The 18,246-nt window shown below is 41.4% G+C and overlaps 1 long non-coding RNA gene across 1 annotated transcript; it reads left to right on the forward strand.

Annotated features, from left to right (window-relative positions):
• The first annotated feature begins 9,819 nt into the window (after positions 1-9,819).
• Positions 9,820-16,909, forward strand: LOC132210711 (uncharacterized). Its single transcript, XR_009446893.1, has 3 exons — positions 9,820-9,975; positions 11,687-11,747; positions 16,663-16,909. It is a non-coding gene; the product is annotated as an uncharacterized LOC132210711 (long non-coding RNA).
• The last annotated feature ends 1,337 nt before the right edge of the window (positions 16,910-18,246 follow it).

Genomic DNA, 18,246 nt, shown 5'->3' on the forward strand with positions numbered 1-18,246 from the left:
GGGTTGAAATAAAATTGCATACTTAATGGGACAGGCAATCCATTTCACCAGATTACTGTGCCAAAAGTGAAACTGAAACAACGCCTGCATTGTTTTATAAAGAGACAAAATACACAGGGCTACTGAACTGCATGTGTCTCTAACTCTGTCCTTTTTAAGACCACAGGAGGTAATTGCTGTACCATCTTCAGGTCAATTAGTTCCTGATTGTATGTTTCCCAAATAATCAGATGAGTTAGAGATCACGCTGACATGCTTCTTTATAGTTTTATTTATAATGGGATATTAAGAATGAGTCTGCTTGAAAAGGATTTCTCAAAGCTGAACTCATTTTCTCCCTATTTTCAAAAGATTTGGCTTTTGCTCATACATGAATTCTTCTGATATGAAAGTGTAACATTTATATTCCAAACAGCAATCTCAAAAGTTTGCATCAAATAAAAGCTTCATTCCACAAAAATAGAATGGGTGAATTTCTGTAAGAAGGTCTTTGGAAAAGGGAGTCCCAACAATAATTCAGCCCCAGGAGTGATCTTGGGCATTTCGACTAACATTTACTGTTAACTCTCTTGTCAGACATTTTCTTATATTTTCTATGGAGATTTATGGATTCTTGCTTTCATTGCAGCATCAGTGGAAGGTCAAAAATCCTGGAATAATATTGTAAGTCAGCTTTTCGCCAATATTCTGCAAAGATTACGAAGACTCACAGAAATTCTTCTCCTAATTTCTCCCCTATCATACCCTTAGAACTATCTCAATCTTCTGCTCCCAGGCCATCTGACCAGTTCCAAAGTTTAAAAAGTCCCATTGTACTTTCTATCCCTTAAACTTTTGCCAAATAAAACTATCAGACTCTTTCTTGAATTTGCCAAGTTTCCCATATTACAGAAGTGACATTGTTATAAGAAATAATGTAGCCTCCAGAAAACATTCCTTTGAAAGGGACCACCAGGAGAAGACCTCCCTCACTGCCAGATGCCTTGGGCCACCACAGACAGCCCACCCAAGGCAAGCATCCTCTGGAAGCAGTCCAGAGAAGGACAGCAAGTTTCGAAAGGGTAACGTGCTTTCCTGACTTAAGATCAGCAGTAAATTGAATCGAGAAACAGATAAGCTGTTTTTTTTTTCATGTGCTGTAAAATCTAGCTTAGTTACTAGATGCTGGACTGTTAGTGATTCTGTAAGCGAAAGCAGGACAGAGGTCAAGGTTACTGTAGATCAACTCCAAGGCTTAGAACAAGCTTAGAGTCAGAGTTAAAGTCACAGTTAACCCTAGTTCAAAAGGTTGCAAATTATTATCTATTACGAAGGAAATTGAATAGAAAATGGTAAGGCTATTCTCCTGTTATAAAGGACTTTGTGCCCCGTGGAGAACGATTTGTGCAGTCAGAAAGGAGAGATCACATCTGGAGGAAGACAACTCTCGATTTAAAGTGAAGCTCAGGGTCAGGGGCCTGGTACAAATCAAGGAACAACATCACAGCAAGGCCATAAGTTCATTGGTTGGATGAATTAGCTGAATAGCTGCTAATTTAACGATCTGCTAATTCAAGGTAAATAGGAGGAATATGTACTGATTACAAGTTAAAAGACCAGTTGGGTTTTTAAAAAAAATACGTTACGAACTAAGTAAATCAAATAAAGTGCAGGGCCAGGGGATGTGTTGTACCTTATGATGTAGGAGCTGATGTGCCCTATTGTGGTTCATAGTAACCATATCAGTAGTAAATGTTGGTTGCTTAACGAAATCTGGCACAGCGTTGATGAGCTGGCTTCTGAGCTTTGAACACTGTGACACTTCAGAGAGGGGGAGAGTTACCCAGATGCTGTGTTTCACGAGGCAGTCACTTGCTTTAAGCTGGCTACCTCAAATTCAGGAACAGGACAGTTTGACTATGAGCGAGGCAGGTAGACAGATCCAGGAGGTAGTGCTGAAGGAAGCTCAGCCCTTGAGTTTGTCAAACACGTTTCAGATCCTTGCTCGCTTTGTGGATGAGAGGAGAGGCTGCAGGGAGGATAAGCAAACTGACCATAGCACCATGGTATAGGGAGGTATTCAAGAGGGAGAGTAACGAGAAATGTACTTGTAATTGAAAATTTTATAGTCAGGGGAACAGACACTATTCTCTGTGGCCAGGATCAGAATTCCAAAGGCTGTGTTGCCTGCCTGGTGCCCAGGTTCATGATATATCAGCTGGGCTGCAGAGGAACCCACGTTGGGAGGGGAAAGATCCAGTTGTCATGGCCCATGTAGGTACCAACAATGTAGGTAGAATGAGGAAAGAGGTTGAGGGAATCTGAACAGCTGGCGGATAAATTAAGAAAAGCAGAACTAAAAAAGGCTATATTCGCCAGGTACTACCTGAATCACAAGCTAATTTCACAGGGTCAGCAAGATTAGAGAGGTAAATGCATGGCTCAAAGGTTGTTGTGGGAAAAATGGTTTCAATTTCATATGACATTGGCGCCAAGGAAGGAGTTGTTCCAATTGGATAGGGTATAGTTGAATCATGCTAGGACCAGAACCCCGGCAAGTTGCATCATTATAAATAGAACTTTAAACTAAATAGTTTGGGGTTTAGTTGCATGGAAGCTGATAAAGGTAAAAGAGAAGGTAGGATTACTGGGTAGTGATGGGGGTGATTGAGTGACGGAGAATTCATAACAGTACAGGGAAGCTTGATAATAGGTCAAATTTAAAGACTAGGTATCTTAATACATGACTCATTCGGAAAACATGTTAAACAAACTAATGGCACAAATCAAGATAAATTGAAACTTCTCAAAACTCGCGAAGATAAATTGAAGCCTATAGAAAGGATGTTGTGAAACTTGAAAGGATTCAGAAAAGATTTACAAGGATGTTGTCGGGGTTGGAGGATTTGAGCTATAGGGAGAGGCTGAATAAGCCGGGGCTATTTTCCCTGGAGCATCGGAGGCTGACGGGTGACCTTGTCGAGGTTTATAAAATCATGAGGGGCATGGATAGGGTGAATAGCTAAGATCTTTTTCCCAGGGTAGGGAGTCCAAAACAAGAGGGAATAGGTTTAATGGGAAAAAGGAAAGATTTAAAGGGACCTAATGGGCTACTTTTTCACACAGAAGGTGGTGCGTGTATGGAATGAGATGCCAGAGGTAGTAGAGCAGGCTGGTACAATTACAACATTTAAAAGGCATCTGAATGGGTATATGAATAGGAAGGGTTTAGAGGGATATGGGTCAAATGCTGACAAATAGGACTAGATCAGTTTAGGATGTCTGGTCAGCATGGGTGAGTTGGATCAAAGTGTCTGTTTCCAAGCTGTACAGTTCTATCACTTTATGACTGCAGCTGAGAATTCTGAAGGATATAGCTGAGGAGATGGTAGGGTATTGTGATGATTTTTCAGGAATCACTGGAGGCAGGGATGGTCCCAGACAACTGGAAAACACAATGGAACTCCCCCTTTTAAGAAAGGAAGGGGGCGGAAAGTGAGAAATTACAGGTCAGTTGCACTGAACTCTGTAGTTGATAAGATTTTAGAGTCAGTGTTGAGGATGAGGTTGCAGAGTACTTGGAAGACCAAGGTAAAATAGTGCTGAGCCAGCACAGCTTCATCAGGGGAAGGTCATGCCTGACAAATCTGTTTGAATTCTTTGAGGAGGTAACAAGCAAGCTAAACAAAGGAGAACCAGTTAATGTGATCTATTTGGATTCCCAGAAAGTCTTTGACAAGGTGCTGCAAAGGATGTTACTAAATAAGATAACAGCTTTTGATATTACAGGACGGGTACTGGCATAGATAGAGGATTCGTTGATTGGCAGAAGGCAGAGAGTGAGAATAAAGGGGCGTTTTTCAGGATGGCAGCTAGTAACAAGTAGAGTTTCACAGAGGCCAAAAACAAAGTTGCTGGAAAAGCTCAGCCGGTCTGGCAGCATCTGTGAAGGAGAGAACAGAGTTAACATTTCATGTCTGGTGACCCTTCCTCAGAACGTGTTGGTATTACAAACATTCAAATCTGTACTCAATGGAGTTTAGAAGGATGAAGGGTGTTTTCATTGAAACTGACAGAATATTGAGAAATCTGGATAGGATGGATGTGGAGAAGTTGATTCCACTAGTAGGAGTGAATATGACCCAAGGGCACGACCTTAGAGATGGATTACCCTTTCAAAATGAGATGAGGATGAATTTCTTCAGTCAGATGGTGGTTAAACTTTTGGAATTCATTGGCGCAGAAGGTTGTAGAGGCCAAGTCACTGAGTGTGTTTAAGACAGAGATAGATAGGTTCTTGTTGAGTAAGGAGATAAAAGATTACAGGGAGAAGGCAGAAGAATAGAACATAGAACATGACAGCACAGTACAGGGCCTTTGGCCCTCGATGTTGTGCCGACCTGTCATGCCGATCTCAAGCCCATCTAACCTACACTATTCCATATGCATCCATATGCTTGTCCAATGACGACTTAAATGTACTTAAAGTTGGCGAATCTACTACCGTTGCAGGCAAAGCGTTCCATACCCTTACTACTCTCTGGGTAAAGAAACTACCTCTGACATCTGTCCTATATCTTTTACCCTTCAATATAAAGCTATGCCCCCTCGTGCTTACCGTCACCATCCTAGGAAAAAGGCTCTCCCTATCCACCCTATCTAGCCCTCTGATTATTTTACATGTTTCAATTAAGTCACCTCTCAACCTTCTTCTCTCTCATGAAAATAGCCTCAAGTCCCTCAGCCTTTCCTTGTAAGACCTTCCCTCCATACCAGGCAACATCCTAGTAAATCTCCTCTGCACCCTTTCCAAAGCTTCCACATCCTTCTTAGAATGCGGTGACCAGAACTGTACACAATACTCCAAGTGCGGCCACACCAGAGCATTGTACAGCTGTAGCATAACCTCTTGGTTCCAGAACTCGATCCCTCTATTAATAAAAGCTAAAACACTGTATGCCTTCTTAACAGCCCTGTCTACCTGGGTGGCAACTTTCAAGGATCTGTGTACATGGACACCGAGATCTCTCTGCTCATCTACACTACCAAGAATCTTACCATTAGCCCAGTACTTTGCCTTCCGGTTACTCCTACCAAAGTGCATCATCTCACACATGTCCGCATTAAACTCCATTTGCCACCTCTCAGCCCAGCTCTGCAGCTTATCTATGTCTCTCTGTAACCTACAACATCCTTCGTCACTATCCACAACTCCACTGACCTTAGTGTCATCTGCAAATTTACTAACCCATCCTTCTACGCCCTCATCCAGCTTGTGTATAAAAATGACGAACAGCAGTGGACCCGACACCGACCCTTGCGGGACACCACTAGTAACCGGATGAACATTTCCCATTAACCACCACTCTCTGTCTTCTTTCAGCAAGCCAATTTCTGATCCAAACTGCTATATCTCCCACAATCCCATTCCTCCACATTTTGTACAATACCCTATTGTGGGGAACCTTATCGAACGCCTTGCTGAAATCCATATACACCACATCAACCGGTTTACTCTCATCTACTTGTTTGGTCACCTTCTCAAAGAACTCAATAAGTTTTGTGAGGCACGACCTACCCTTCTCAAAACCGTGCTGACTGTCCGTAATCAAATTATTCCTTTCTAGATGATTATAAAACCTATCTCTATAACCTTTTGGGTTGAAAAATTGTATCAGCTGTGGTCAAATGGTGAGCCAGACTCAGTGGGCCAAATGGCCTAATTCTGCTTCTATATGTTGTGTCTTTTGGCTGTGGTGAGTGTACATCTGGAATTCTGTGTGCAGTATTGGTTATCTTTGTTTTAAAAGAAGGATACACGAGAAGCAGTCCAGAGGATGTGTACTGGACTAATACCTGGAATGGTTGGTTTGTCTTATGAGGAAAGGTCAGGTCAGGTTTGCATCCCATTGGAGTTTAGAAGTGCAAGAGGTGACTTGACTGAAATATATAAGCTCTTGAGGGATCATGACAAGGTGGATATGGAAAAGAATTTTTCTGCTTGTCTCAGAATCTGGATCTCGAATCTGCTGTTCAAAAATAAGAAGTTGCTAATTTAAGACAAAGACTGGGAGAATCTAATTTGTACAGAAAGTTGTCAAACTTTGGAAAGCTCTTCCGCAAAGGCATTCTAGTGATTGTCATGAAGTCAGCCAGGAGGACCCTATGGAATATGAGACCCCTGATTGGGGGCTGTTGATCTGACAGTCAGGGAGCCCTGGCTGACAGATATAAACAGGAGCACCTGAGGTTCTGTTGACTGTGAGAGCTGGCTCTGAGGAAGCTGGATCGGTGTCAAAGATTTCCACATGTTAATAAAGTGTAACCTGGTGATGGGATACCTGTCGGATCTGTGGAGTTATTTCAGGCATTGTAAGCAGAGTTCTTGAATATTTTTAAGACAGAGGTAAACAGATTCTTAACAAAGAAAAGTGTGAATAGTTATCAGGTTGCCTGCAATGTGGAGTTGAGATTACAATCAGATCAGCCATGATGTTATTGAATGGTGGAGCAGATTAGAGGAGCGAGGTAGCCGACTGTTGCTCCTGATTCACATGTTTGTCTGCTTTTGGCTAGATAAAAGAATTAATACGTCGGGTGTTAGTTCTGCTGTCATTGGTGTCTTCAGCAGAATGAATTGACTGATCTGTTTTGAAACACTGCAGAAGCTGAAGATCTAAATTAAAAGCAGAAAGTGCTGGAGAAAGCAGGTTTGTGGCATCTGCAGAGAAATTAACAAGCATTACGATTCCAAGTCCAGCGTGACTCTTTGAAATATTTCAGGTTCCAACATTACTCTTTAGCCCTGGAAGAGGATTCGGATTACAACCCTGATGAAGCACTCAGCAAAGTTCCTGCAAGTACAAATTTCATTGAAAACACAGATAAAAAATATTATTTTGAAGAAGAATATAACTATCATCAACGATTTTTTTGCTTTATCTGAATCTGGGGCAAGTGCAAAACTATTGAATGTCCTAAAGTTTGTTTTTGTTGACATGATGTGTGCACTGCTGTGTCGGTCAGCGCTATCGCTCAGCTTTGATGGCTCTTGAAAAGCTGATGTTAAGCCCTACACTTGAGCTGTTGCAATACATTTGCTCTTGGTACATCCATTCTTAGGGACAGTATTAGCAAGAGAGTTAAACGTTTTGACCCAGCAACTGTGAAGGGAGACCAGTAGAGTTTCAAGCCAGTATGGGGTGTAACTTGGAAAGAACTTGCAGGTGGTGACATTTCCATGCATCTGATACCCTTCACTTTCTCAGTGCCAAAGGCCATCGATTGGAAGGTACTGTTGGAAGATCCTTGGTGAGTTACTCCAGTGTGACTTGTAGATGGTACGCAGTGTAGCCACAATGGGTCAGGAGTGGAGGGAATGATTGCCAAAAGCTGTGGAATGGGTTGCAATCAAACAGACTGTTTTGTCCTGGATGGTGTAAAACGTTTTGAGTGTTATTGAAACTACATTCATCCAGGCAAGTGAAGAGTATTCCATCACACCCCTGACGTTGTACCTTCTAGATGATTGACAGGCTTTGTTGTATAAGAGACAAATTACTTGCTGCAGAATTCCCAGCCACTGTTACTTCTAGTAGACTCAAAAATCTAAATGGCTGGTTGAGTTCAATTTTTGATGAATGCTAACTTTACTCTGAGTTTTCTCCCACCCTATCGCTACTCCTACCTGTGCCCAGGCACTCAAATCTTGCTCACACCCTGTAGCTGCTCTGTATTTCTCAAGTGGTAAGCAGGAATGAGTCACAGCAGAAGTGGCAGTCGATGGAAGCATAGAGAGCAGTGTGATGGACAAGAATGATCAGGGTCGTGGCTGACATGGAACAGTAAATGGAGTGGAACACGGAGGGAATAAGAGGGGCAGTAGACGAAGTAAGAAGAAGCATTGAATGGAGCCTGGGAAGCGGTGAGGAGAGCAAGGAGAAAGGAGCATCGAAAAACATGGGGAAAAAGCAGAGAAGTGTGATGGAAGGATCAGTGAAATGAATGAAAGGGAGTGCCAGAATGAGCAGGATGGAGATGTCAGCATACAAACATATTAATTAGGAGTAGGCCACTTGATCCTTCTGTCATTCACTAAGATCATGACTGATCTGATTACTCCACATTCCTGTCTACATTAGAGCCCTTGCTTATCAAGAACCTACCAATCTGTTCCTTAAAAGTATTCAAAGGCTATGTTTCCATCACCATTTGAGAAGAGTATTCTAAAGACTCATGATCCTTCATGTAAAAAAATTCTTCCTAAATTGGTGACCACTTAATTTGAAACAGTCACCCATAATTCTAAGATAACAAGGTGTAGAGCTGGATGAACACAGTAAGCCAAGCAGCATCAGAGGAGCAGGAAGGCTGACGTTTCGAGCCTATACCCAACGTCAGCCTTCCTGCTCCTCTGATGCTCCTTGGCCTGCTGTGTTCATCCAGCTCTACACCTTGTTATCTCAGATTCTCCAGCATCTGCAGTTCCTACTATCTCTGAAGCAATTTTAACCCATATTTCTAAAATGTCTCACAAGAGAAAACACACCTTTCACATTCACCCTGTAAAGACCTCTCAGGATCTTATGTTTCAATCAAATGACTTCAGCCTTCAAAGTGCAGTGCAGCCATGTTTGTCCAACCTTACCTTGCAAGATAACCTGCCAATTCCAGGCAAAAGGACAGAATTTTACCAGGCTTTGAGGAATATGGGCTATGGTGACATGAGCAGTTGAATTTGGTGAGATGCCTGACTGAGTTTATCTCACCACAGTTTGTACAGAACTCAGCAAGTTCCCAGCAGATGCCTATTATTGCTTGTAAATGCCTTGTTAACAGCCCAACTCAACATATAAATTAGCCATTGTGGAAGAACGATATTGAAACCAGAGCAGTTCATGACTGGCTCACCTTGTTACTGGTCTCCAAAGACCTCCTTGTTGGACACTAGGTGCCAGCATCTTGGGTACACACATAGACACTGGCCACGTACACCCAAAATCCACAGCCTAAGCATCCAAAATGTGCCAGCCACTCCAATCTCACATGACCCAGAGTTGATGGGTTTGCCGGATGATTCTGCACTTCAATGCTTCATCTCAGGCTGCACTGATAACCATGATTACCATGACCAGCTAGGACTACATGTGCTCAGAGACACACACCCAGATCATGAACTGGGCCAGGCTTTATCTCCAGCATCTGTTATTGTTACAGATCTCATTCACTTTGTTCCTGTCTGCCTTGCCTTATTATCTCTCAGCCTGAGATACCAAGAGCTCATTTTATTACTGACTTGCTATGTCACTTAGCGTAGACACAAAGCTAGGAAGCTTGCTACAGTAGTCAGAGCCTCAGTCCAATCAAAGAGGATAACCTTCACTCAGGGGACCCTAGCCAAAGGCAATCTCTGATACTAATCCAGGCCTTTCCCAGGGCAGTCAGAGTCAGGATCCTCTGCTGATGAGAGGCGAATGATGGTCAGCACACCACCTTTTGACTCTTTCTGTCCAATTATGGGCTTTTTTCCTCTTTGAGTGAGAGAGTGGCAGGTACTAAGGAAGATAAAGGTGGGTGACACAGTTATTACTGTGGAGAGGTGTCCCGAGCCAGTTAGTAAGCAAGTACAGAAAGAATGATGTCATAGCTTAAGGTAGGTGAGGGCAAATGAAAAATATGCTGCAAGCAATAATGAGATTAGGACAACATGAGCAAGGTCAGAGCTGTGTCCAGTAGCAGAGATGGAGAGTTTCCAAAAAGAGTCATATTGGACTAGAAAAGTTAACTTTGTTTTCTCTCTTCACAGATGCTGCAAGACTTGTTGAGTCTCTCAGCACTTTCTGTTCCTCTTTGCATCAATTACTTCACTAGTCACAACTTTTAGGACTCTAAGATGAAATTCATCAGGATCTGGGAGCTCATCAGTCTGCGACTCCAACAATTTGCTTAGTGAAGAGTCTGGAGAGGTCTGATGGAGGGAGTGATTAGTGAAAGGGGGTAAGAACAATATTGTGTGTACTTTTCAGTCTTAGATGTGGGTTGACATCTGTCAATATTGCGCCTGCTCTCTCCCCTGCACCTCCTGCCTCCTACTCCTTGTTACTTCTCTGTATGCTGTAGCCACTTGCTCATGTCCTTGCTTTTGTCTGTTCCCAGCTCCCTCCTGCTCTCTGCTAATCCAGTGGTGATCATGGAGAAGAAATGGTGGAGCTTGGAGGGAGCAGGAGTGGAAGGGAGTTGAGGAGGGAGGGGAGTAGCAGACTGAACAGTTAAGGAGTCTTGGAGGGAGTGGAGAGTTAGAGGTGTTCTTGTTTTTTTTCTGTTTTTCTTTCAGCTACATTGCTTTTGTTATTTGGGGCATTGCTGTCAGTGACATAACAGGTGCTACAACTCTGCAGCTGTGTGTGTGAAAGTCTACCCTTTTGCAGTTTCAGGTTCAGGAAAAGAAAACAGCTAAAAAATTGTGAGATTAGAATAGCAGCAGGCGGAATGAAGCAGTAGAGAGGTGTGCAGTGACATTAAATCTCTTTCATCCCTGTACCTACCTGTACATAATGTTCAAATCATCCCTATAGTAAAGTAATCCCACATTGCAAACAAACAGTATTTTAGTTTTGAAGAGTGTGTATATTTATTTTAGAGCTGGGGAGACAGATGGCTGGCCAGCTGGTTTAAGCACCTTAGATTTGCAGAGGAAATAATGCTGCAATTTATTCAGCAAAATTACTAAGGCAATCTAATCATTACAAAGTGGTTTGCGTTTAGGCATCAATAGTGCCCTCTAGCGTGTGTTATCATTATCACTAAATGCAAATTGAACAGCAAATATCTGTCCTCCTTTCATCTGCAACATTAGTTTTATGTGTATGTGTGGGGAAAGAAATCAGCATGCATAACTTTGTAAGAATTGATTCAATATAATTATTCTCAAACATTGGTTAAATATGCAATAAATGGGGATACAATGGGGTGGAGGTTTCTGGGTGGGATGTTCTTGCAGCAGTTGATGCAGATTCAATGGGTCAAATGGCCTCCTTCTGTATTGTAGGAATTCTATGATTTTAAGATATGGAATAGCTGTGAATGTGCAGGATATTGCAACATTGTTTCCATTTTACTGACTGATAAACGAAAGCTACATTGAATAAGAAGCCTTCTTGAATAGTCTCTGTAGAATTATTACCAGCTACATTTGAATATGTTTAAGAAGTGCCAAATTTATGTTATTAATGCACCAGTTATTTTATTTGACTGAATGTACGTGGTACTGATTTTGTTCTTGTGTATGAATCAAGTGAGCAGTCAAAAATAATTTAAATCAGTGATGATCAAGATTGGAATAGACTAAAAACGATATAATGCAATGCCACACGATAGGCTGTTGTGATGCAGTGGTATTATTCCTACCTCTGAGCCAAGAGACCCAGATTTATGTCCCACCTACTCCAGAGGTGTGTATTAACATCTCTGAATGGGTCAATAATAAAAAAAACAGGATTTCTTCAACCTTCAGACAAATTCAGATACTTATTAGTATTTAATATCTAAATATAATGTTGACTTTTAAAATAATATATTTTTTAAACTTTCCTTTGTCTAATTTTAATACTCACTCTTAATCCTATAATTCCTTGCTTCTCTTTATTTCATTTTCTTTAGATGGTTGGATTAAATATTCTACCTGATACCTTCTGTTTTTGTTTTTGAGGTAAATGTTGGTGTGGTGCAGTACTAGGCGTTGAGTGTGAATGAGGAACTTTATACCTAAGGTAACTGATCGCATCTCACTCTAACCCATTAACTTTGGTATTTCACTCCAGAGTATTCAAGTACTTGTGCAAAACTCTCTCCAGAGGCACTTTACCAATTAACCTCTGTTAATCGACTAACCTGAGTGATGTTAAGACATTACGTGGTGCAATGAGTAACATTGCTGCGTATAAACCAAAAAGCTATCAGTTCACTAGGGGAAATGTGACTAAACAGATTCAAAATCAAGCTGCAAATCCATTCAAGGCAGATGGTACAAGCAGGAGAGTTTTCTGGTCGGCCACGTGCTGAAAAGAAACGCTGAATTTTCTGAGGGCTAACAATCTCAGTTAATTTGCTATTTTTCTCTTTTCTTTACATTAAGAAAGAGCCGTGCATTTTCTCCAGGAGATTCCAGTCAGGGCTAGTTTGGAAATGTACTTTAACTCTGACGGATCCTTGGTGGTACAGCATAGTTTAGGCAAGGCAAACCATATTTTCTGTTACAGCAGTCAATTGCTGATATTGGTAATTTAAATGCCCAGCATCACAGACATCCATATTGACAAGTCCTACAAAAGGGTAAATATGTAAGTGAGATGTGAGGTTCGAGAGCAGGAAGGTGGGGTGCCAGGTGGGTGCAAGGTAGGATTCTTGATAAGTAAGGTGCCAAGTGAGCTTTGTAATAAAGTGTAGGCTGACCCCCTCTCTGATAACTAAAACCAAAGCACCTAAAGAAGATTGCCTTGCTCTATAATCTATTTAAAAGAAGTGTGAAAAGTGATATAGCCCACTCTCAGTCACTCACTCTATAATCAATAAGGAACAATTTAATTATCTAACTCTAACAGTGAACAAATTGACTGAATTGTTAACAAACTGGGCAACACTACTAACTAATCCCAAGTAAAACAAAATTTTAATGGTATGCTGTTCCAATAAATACAAGTCCTGCTAACGTAAACCAAAATATTTTTTAAAAACTTAGTCTCTCGAAATTACAGTCAGGATATATCTTCTCGAATGTTCTGTGCCTTCTCTGCTGACCTTCAGCCAGAAATACCTATCTACATCAAATGCTTGCATCAGGACAATTAGCTGAGAGCGACACTATACCTTTAGTTAGATGATGGCTACTCTGGGAGCTTAAATAATTCTGTGAGAGCAGTGATTTTCTCTTTAGAGCTGATAGTTAACTCAATCAGACAGAAGTTGCTCTCACCGATTTCCAAATGCCCTCTTCTTTTATACCCTTGGTGACGCATCACACTTTTTTACAATGGGATTGATCCTGTGTTTTCAAAACCATCAGATTTTAAATTTTTTTTAGTCTCTAAGTGCCTGGTTTAAGTTATTTGGCTGATATTCAAACTGGTTTCCTTTCTAACAAAACTGCTGCCTGGATTGCTAACCGTATCACCTTAGATACAAATGTATCAATTTCAGGAACTCTCTGTGCACCTGCAACCCACAAGCTAACTGCATTTTTTTAAATCTCTAAGCGCAGAAAATGCACATCATTTTTTAAAAGAGACCACAACTTGCTCTCTACCGTTTTGCAAACATCAAATTCTAACAGCCTGTCTTCCAGTCCACAAGTTTTCTACCTAATTTCATAACAGTTTGAACAAAGAATAAGGGAGCAAAGAAAATTACAGCACAGGAACAGGCCCTTCAACCCTCCAAGCCTGTGCCGATCCAGATCCTCTATCTAAACCTGTCGCTTATTTTCCAAGGACCTGCATCCCTCTGCTCCCTGTCCATTCATGTATCTGCCTAGATACATCTTAATGATGCTATTGTGCCCACCTCTACCACCTCCACTGGCAACGTGTTCCAGGCACCCACAACCCTCTGTGTAATGAACTTTCCATGCATATCTCCCGTGGTTTTCTCAGTGATGGAGAGATGGAGGGGATCAAGTGAGAGGGAGCGAGAATATCAGAGTGTATATTTTGCTGTCTTAGATGTGGGAGGTAAACTGTCAGTCTTCCCTCCCTGCTCTCTTCTGCCCCCATTCCTCCTGTTCTTTGTCACCTCACTGTTCCCCAAGTCACTCTCTTATGTCCTTTCTTTTGCCCACCCACAGCTCCTTCCTGCACCTGCTTTCTCCTGCTCTCTGCCATTCCCACAGTGATCATGAAGGAGCAATGGAGGAGATTGGAGGAAGGAGGATTGGAAGGGAGTTTTGGAGTGAGGGGAGTGGTAAAGGGAACAGGAGTCTTGGAGAGAGTGGCAAGTGGCAGGAGCAAGAAAAGTGTTTTTGTTCTTTTTTATTTTATCGTAGAATCACAGAATTCCTGCAGTGTGGAAACAGGCCACTCGGCCCAATAAGTCCACACTAACTCTCTGAAGAGCATCCCACCCAGACTCACCCCCCTACCCCCCATCCGTGTATCCCTGTATTTCCCACCTAACCTATACATCCCTGGACACAATGGGCAATTTAACATGTCCAATCCTCAAGAAAGAGAAGGGTTCACAGTAGGAGGCAGTATCTGCACTGTTCATGAAGTATTTTGCGACTTGAACCTGAGTAAGGAAAAACAGTCCATGATTCAATCAGCACATCCTTTTTGAAATCTGCCTTCTGCTGCAACCAAAACTGTAACATAGAGCAGCGTTTATACTGTATTACTGTCACTTTAACATTTATTGCAATGCTGATCCTTTATGTGTTTGGCTTTCTCTTCTCTGCAACTCAATACATTTCCAACAGCTTGCTCTTTCCTGTCCATTGTTTTGTCATGACCAATTTGGGAAAGTACACTAATACTCCAGTCCCACTACTTCCACCACAAAAGTTAAAAGATAAAAGATGCAGGTAATTGCTTGGGACAAGTGTTAGGGTGTCAGGCTGGTAGCTATCAGGGCACATTGTGGTAAGGAGGCCATGTAAGAGATGGAATGTCAGTCAGTGTGGGTTAAAAAATCAGATCCACAAAGAGGTGGGTTATTGGGTCATGGGGTATGGAGGCATTGCACAGGGACAATAAATACGCATTGAATTGTCACATCAAATGCCAGCGGTCATTCACTGCACCTGGTGGCAATGATTTACCAGTGCATGTCAAAGTTATCTCCGCCTTCAACTCTTATTCTGGATCCTTGTGGGGCTCTATCAGGGATATATACAGGATGCCTCAGTTGGTGACCCACAAATGTGTAAGGCAAGTCACCAGTGGATTGTTTGCCAGGGATTGCAATAATGTCACTGTGAGTGAGTGGGTGATCCATTTCACAGCTCCAATTGGCTTCCCACTGGTATCCAAAATTTCCAAAACAAGGTAATGGAGCAATGGGAGTTCTCATAGGAGTATTTAGAAACTGCAAGAATTTCCATTCCCTTTATGCCCATTTGATGCAGAACTGCAAAAAGATCTTTCTGCAGTGAGGTGCCAGATTCTTAGACATTCACCCGGTTGGTTTTGGCAAGTTGCACCTTTTATTTTCCTGTCACACTCTGAGCTCTTTGACGACTTCAGATCTGCAAACACACTCAAGGGCTTGTCTTCGGAAGATGAGGAGTTATACTTCATTTACGGCCGGTGTCTTTTGTTAGATAGCAGAACAAAGAAGTGCTGCAGTTCTGCGATGAATGCCGTGTGACCAACAGATTGTGGTTGAACCAGCCATCAGCTTTATGAAGATGCTGATGATGAAGTGGCCTTTCAATCCAGGCATTGTTGTCTAGAGTGGGTGCACAACATTGCACAGCAGTGGAATATGGATCTGCAGGAATACCTGACATAATGTTTATCACTATTCAGATGATTCAGACAGGAAGGAGGATGAATAAGATGAGGAATGTGAAGGTGTTGAATGCCATGTGCCACCATTCCTGCCAGCTGTGATGCCCTTATTATTGTGAGGTTCAGCTAGTTAGAATCAGAGTTCACCTATGATCCACGCAGATACTCTTTGGTAGTAACAAAGCTTTGCTTTCACTTTTCCTACCGCTCTTCTGTGATGTAACCCCTGAGTTTTGAGCAGAGATAGGGGCAATACAAACAGATCCCTAATCTGACCATTGCAACGCTGTTAGTAAGTACATTTGGGTTTTGGAACCTATGTGGGCCCTGCCAAAGACCATTCTACCTGAACTGTGCAAAACAGTGTTGGCCTTTTCTAGTCAAGGCATAATGTAAGGAATCTCCAGGATGGTATTTTAAAGTTGCATCAACACTTTTAGGTTGGTCATTTTTGCTAGTGCTGAGTAACAAAATTTTATAAAACTAAAAGGTTAAATTTTGAGGACACATTGAGACAAGGCGTGTAATATCCTGATTAAAGAAGATAGAAGTGTGTTCCTAGTGAGATGGTTAAATTATGTTATAAGGTAGGTAGTGTTACACATCACTGAAGTGCCACACTGCAATACAAGCCCCACTATTCCCAAAGTCATCACAAAAGTTAGAGAATTCCTCAATTTACCTGACTTTTAGATCCCGGTTGACAGAGGGCATTGTCCCAGTTAATGTAATTGACGAGAATGATGATCTATTACAAATCAATAGACTATAGGTACAGGTAAACAATAATATTCCGATATTTGACTGATCACTAGATGGGTTATTTTAATGATATTTCTGAATAAGAACAACTAAAAAAGCACAGAAGCACTTGCTACAGAATCTCTTCCCATGAAGAAACTTCCAACTCCTATGTCACTCAAATCCATAAGACAACACTCCCTACTCTCTAATAGTTACAAGAATCATTTAAGTATGGCTTCTAGATGAATATAGCATATTATGTTGATAACAATCATGATTTTTGTGGATTTCTAAAACTTAAAAAGAATTGTATGGTAAATTTTAATATTGAATGATGTATGCAAGTTAGGTTTAAAGGATGTTTTTAATTATGCAAACAAATATACCGTTCCAACTTCGATGCTTAGTGATCTTATAATCATTGATTTTTTTTATTCAGGAACAAATGTCCTGTTATTAAATATATGTCTTAATTGTGGTTTTGACAACCATGCCAATATTACCCAAGAACAGACCATCTGCTACTGGATGAAAATAATGGTTGGGAAATGGTTGGCAGAACTCACATAATTTCCGGAGCCAACTGGCCTGTGTCTCCACAGTAAGAAAAATTCAGCATTTCCACTCTCCAGTGTCCACTTTGTACAAGATAAATAACAGCGGCATTGACCTTTGAGAATTGGAGTTTCCAGGAATTAAAATTTAATCTTCTGGGCCATTGTTGCACGGATGCATGTAGAAAATGAAAATCATTAATAAAATGCATATTTTGCTCTAAATATTCTTTGCTTACTTTCTTTTATTCCCTACAAAGGTACTGAAGATGGTAAAAACAGTTGACCAACAGCCAAGAATCACCAATCAGCTAACATAATGTTTGTTTGTTTCCAATTCATGAACAAAAGTAAACAGTCCGGAATAGCCATACTAAATGTGTGGATGTGTGAGGAATAGGGAATCTGGTGATCCTCCACATTAGCAGCTGTCCCTCAACTTCTACAGGATTTACTCGCTTTTCTATCCTTCTCTGCTGCCACTTTATCTCATCATTAAAACGTTTGGACTCAAAGTGTGTTGCGGCTTGATGGACAAATTATTCTTATTTTAAAGGATTTGTAGCAAGCACCTCCAACTCATACTTATCAATACTGCATTTTAGAGTATCTTTGGAGTGTTTTCTTTATCCCACCCTGAAATGCTGGCCGTATGAGAGTTGGGAAAAATAGAACCTAGTAGTTGATACGTTCTTCAAAGATCCAAATGTAATGTCCAGTCCATCATTATATCAGTGATAATGGGAACTGCAGATGCTGGAGAATCGGAGATAACAAAGTGTGGGGCTGGATGAACACAGCAGGCCAAGCAGCATTTTAGGAGCACATTTTTTCTGATGAAGGGTCTAGGCCCGAAACGTCAGCTTTTGTGCTCCTGAGATGCTGCTTGGCCTGCTGTGTTCATCCAGCTCTATGCTTTGTTATCCAGTCCATCATTGCCTGTCTTATAGCACTTCAAGAAACACATCAGCGTTTGTTTGACTGTACTCCCATTGAATCCAAAGAATGTGACAGAAGCATCACTGATGTAATTTCTCTCACCCCGTTCTATATCACTGATGCACAATCCAAGTCTCCCTGGCTTATAGGGACAATGCAAGAGCATTTCATTCTGATTTCCCTTTCTGTTACACAGACTAATTTCTCATATTCATTCTCCCCCTTTTGGCTTGGATGAGACAGAAAACAAGGCTAGGAACTCCCATCAGTATCTTGTTCATAAACTGTTGTCAGGAATGCTAGAACATCTTGCCCCATACAATAGTGCAACATGCAACCACATTTCCACACTGGAAAAGGATAAAACTATATAAACAGTGAGACTATGAAATAGTGTTGTTTTAGGAAGCCCTGTCACTTGCTGTATGTAATCTGGGATAAGGCAAAAGTTACCACAGGATTATCACACTATAGTCATGGTGGCTCAGTGGGTAGCACTGTTGTTTCACAGCATGAGGGACCCAGGCTCA

The sequence above is a fragment of the Stegostoma tigrinum genome, chromosome 18 (assembly GCF_030684315.1).
Source record: "Stegostoma tigrinum isolate sSteTig4 chromosome 18, sSteTig4.hap1, whole genome shotgun sequence".
NCBI classification, from domain to species: domain Eukaryota; kingdom Metazoa; phylum Chordata; class Chondrichthyes; order Orectolobiformes; family Stegostomatidae; genus Stegostoma; species Stegostoma tigrinum.